Here is a 3,800-nt window from a genome sequence, read left to right as displayed (position 1 = left end):
TATTCATCTGTGAATCCTGAAAAATACAATGTATCACTGTTTCATGATACATTTGTATCAAGAATGATTTCTGAAGGATCATGTGACACTGAAGACTGGAGTGATGATGCTAAAAATTCATTTTTGATTTTTAAATAAAATTAAAAATAAAATCAAATTCAAATATTAACTAAAACTATAATAGTATATCACAAATATAATAAATAGAACAAAAATGCTTGGAAAATTACAAAAAAATGCTAAAACTTAAAATGAAAACAGAAAATAAAATAAAAATGAATAAAAATAAAATTGAAAATAAAATCAGATACAGAATATTAACTAAAAATGTGATAAATAGAACAAAAATGCTTTTTTAAAAAACTAAAAAATACTTTTATAATAATTTATAAATTAATTATTTTAACACATAGAAAAAGCTATTTTAAATTGTAATAACATTTCACATTTTTGCTGTTTTTGCTGTATTTTTGATAATAAATGCAGCTTTGGTGAGCAAAATATTAAGAGTCTTACCAACCACTTTTGAACAATAGTTTACATTTAAACTAGATTTTTTATCTTCTGCAGGACGTGTGAGTGATGTTTGCCTGTGCAAAACTCATCGCCGTGATGACAGTGTTGGTATGCGGTTGCTAGGCGAGTGTCTGTGATCTGGTGGTGACCTCTGGAATAACAATAGTTCTGTATCAGTCTGGCAGAATGAAGGATTATTTGACTTTCTTTTCTTTCAGATGAAAGATGCGCCAATGTGTCCGTCTCCTGTCTGTCTCTCACACACCGATGAGAGATTCCTCATCTCTTTATGTCCTGCTACAATAGCTCTTTGTTCGAAACATGGAAAGGAATCTCTTTCTCTCTTGCTCTCAGTCTCTCTTTTATCAAATCTAGTCTTGTACGGTCTCAAAATCACAAACAAAGTCAAATATGACCGACTGATAACAAGCGTCATGTCTGTGATTTTTAAGCAGGATTCAGTGAACTTGCAGAACTTCTGTCCGGCGTATATTTGTCTTTTGTTGCACCGTCCGGCTGTCGGTCATCAGAAACTCCCACCGGCAGATGTTTTACGGTGCTGGATGAGCGGCGCTGATGACCGAACACATACATGAGCTCTGATGCGCGAGCAAATCGCATTCATCCTCAGAGAGAGACAGACAGTGAGTGACCCGTCTCACCTTTGGGTTTCTATTATCGCTCACTAAAACAAAAACTAAAACATAAAAACACAGTGTCGTTACTCGAAATGATATAAATGTTAACTGAGATAAAATATTAAAAACTAAAATACTAAAATAACTTAATATATTAAAAATGAATGTAGATCTATGTAAAAACAACAAAAAAAGAAATAATGAATAGAACAAAAACGCTTGGAAAATTATTTTAAAAAAATTACTAAAACTTAAAATGAAAACAGAAAATAAAATAAAAATGAATAAAAATAAAACTGAAAATAAAATCAAATACAAAATATTAACTAAAAAATCTGATAAATAGAACATAACTGCTTGGAAAATGACAAAAAAATACAAAAGCTCAATTCAAAAGCTCAAAATCAAATTCAAAATATTAACTAAAACTATAATAGTATATCAAAAATATAGTAGATAGAACAAAAATGCTTGGAAAATTCTAAAAAATACTTAAACTTAAAATGAAAACAAAATAAAAATGAATAAAAATAAAATTCTAAATAACATCAAATTCAAAATATTAACTAAAACTATAATAGTATATCAAAAATATAATAAATAGAACACAAATGCTTGGAAAATTATAACAAAAAAATACTAAAACTTAAAATGAAAACAGAAAATAAAATAAAAATGAAGAAAAATAAAATTGAAAATAAAATCAAATACAAAATATTAACTAAAAATGTGATGAATAGAACAAAAATGCTTTTCAAAAATTATAAAAAAAATACTAAAACAAAATGAAAACAGAAAATAAAATAAAAATGAATAAAAATAAAATGGAAAATAAAATCTAATTCAAAATAGTAACTAAAACTATAATAGTATATTAAAAATACTAAAATAAAGAGTTTATATTTAATATTACATGCTTCCCTTATTTTAGTTTTTTTAAATGCACATTTTCTTAATATTTGTCCTCTCTTGCTCACATTATGGGTTGAACTGCATTAGTTTTGCTGTTTTTTGTTCATGTGTTTTTGTTTGAGTTTCCATTTGCCACTGGACAAATTCTCTAAAGGTTCTTTAGTATTTCTGTCTTGTTTTTTCAGTACAAAATATCTGTAGATTCTTGAATCAAGATACATTTTCTTAAGATGCAAAATGTTGTTTTGTCAGAGAAATGTCTTGTTTTCTGAGAAATCAATCAAATTAAGTGAGCTTTATGCCTAAAATGAGAAGAAACAAAGTCTGCCAAAGGAGTAAATTAAGTGAATTAAGAATTAGTTTATTCTAAATATTTATTTTCAGTTGAATTGAATCACTTTTGCTCAATTTTGATCAAATCTTATACTTTGAATAAAGTTATTTTGCTTTATATTTATTTTACTATTTGTTATTCGAATATCTTTTGTTACTCATATTTGTGAACTGCATCTGCAGTTATTTTTACACTTTTTTTCATTGCTTAGACTAGAAGCAAATGCATTGGCAGTACAAATACACTGTTTGAATGTGTTTTCTATTAAGTGTTCTATCAGATTTGTGTCTCAGTGTTTGTTGTGAATATCTGTCAGACAGACTGACTCCGTCGCATGAATTAGTGGCTGTATCAGCGTTAGATGACATGTTCTCTCTCTGTGGGGGGGATTTCATAATCATAATTATCACGTCCAACACCCAACCAAGCTGAGGAAACACTAACAGATGTTGTGTAATAATCCTGGAGTCAGCACTGCATGTTTGAAATGTCTGAGACTCCGGTACACTGCAGAAATGAGTTGATGTAGGTGTGTTATGAGAGAGACGGCCAAAATGTGCCGTTTTGAGGACAGAAATGAACCAGGACTTGGGGAAAAACGCCACCTAAAAGTAAAAAATACGTCCAGATATTTAGGATGCAGGTGCATGCCAAACTGATTATTTGTTTTTGCATCACCATTTGCTATATTTGTGATAATTTAAGCTAGAATGCTTTATGGGTTTAGAAACCAAATGGTCATTTTAATTCTATTTGACACACAAATACACACACACACACATTTATTTATTATATATTTTTATTATTATAGCTATTATAATTTATCTATTAATATATTTTTTATTAATTATAACTATTATTTTATTAAATATAGAATATATATAATTTTATTTAGATTTTATGATTATAGCTATTATACATTAATATATATATATATATATATATATATATATATATATATATATGTGATCCTGGACCACAAAAGTCGCTGGGGTTTATTTGTAGCAATAGCCAAAAAAACACTGTATGGGTCAAAATTATTGATTTTTGTTTTATGGCAAAAATCATTAGGATATTAAGTAAAGATCATGTTACATAAGATATTTTGTAAAATTCCTACTGTAAATATATATGAAAACTTAATTTTTGATTAGTAATATGCATTGCTAAGAGCTTCATTTGACAACTTTAAAGGTGATTTTCTCAATATTTAGATTTTTTTGCACCCTCAAATTCCAGATTTTCAAATAGTTGTATCTCGGCCAAATATTGGTCTATTATGGCAAACCATACATCAATGGAAAGCTTATTTATTCAGCTTTCAGATGATGTATAAATCTCAATTTGGAAAAAATGACCCTTATGACTGGTTTTGTGGTCCAGGGTCACACACACACACA

The sequence above is a fragment of the Labeo rohita genome, chromosome 8 (genome assembly GCF_022985175.1).
Source record: "Labeo rohita strain BAU-BD-2019 chromosome 8, IGBB_LRoh.1.0, whole genome shotgun sequence".
Lineage (NCBI taxonomy): Eukaryota > Metazoa > Chordata > Actinopteri > Cypriniformes > Cyprinidae > Labeo > Labeo rohita.
Note: the sequence above shows the minus strand (reverse complement) of the source record.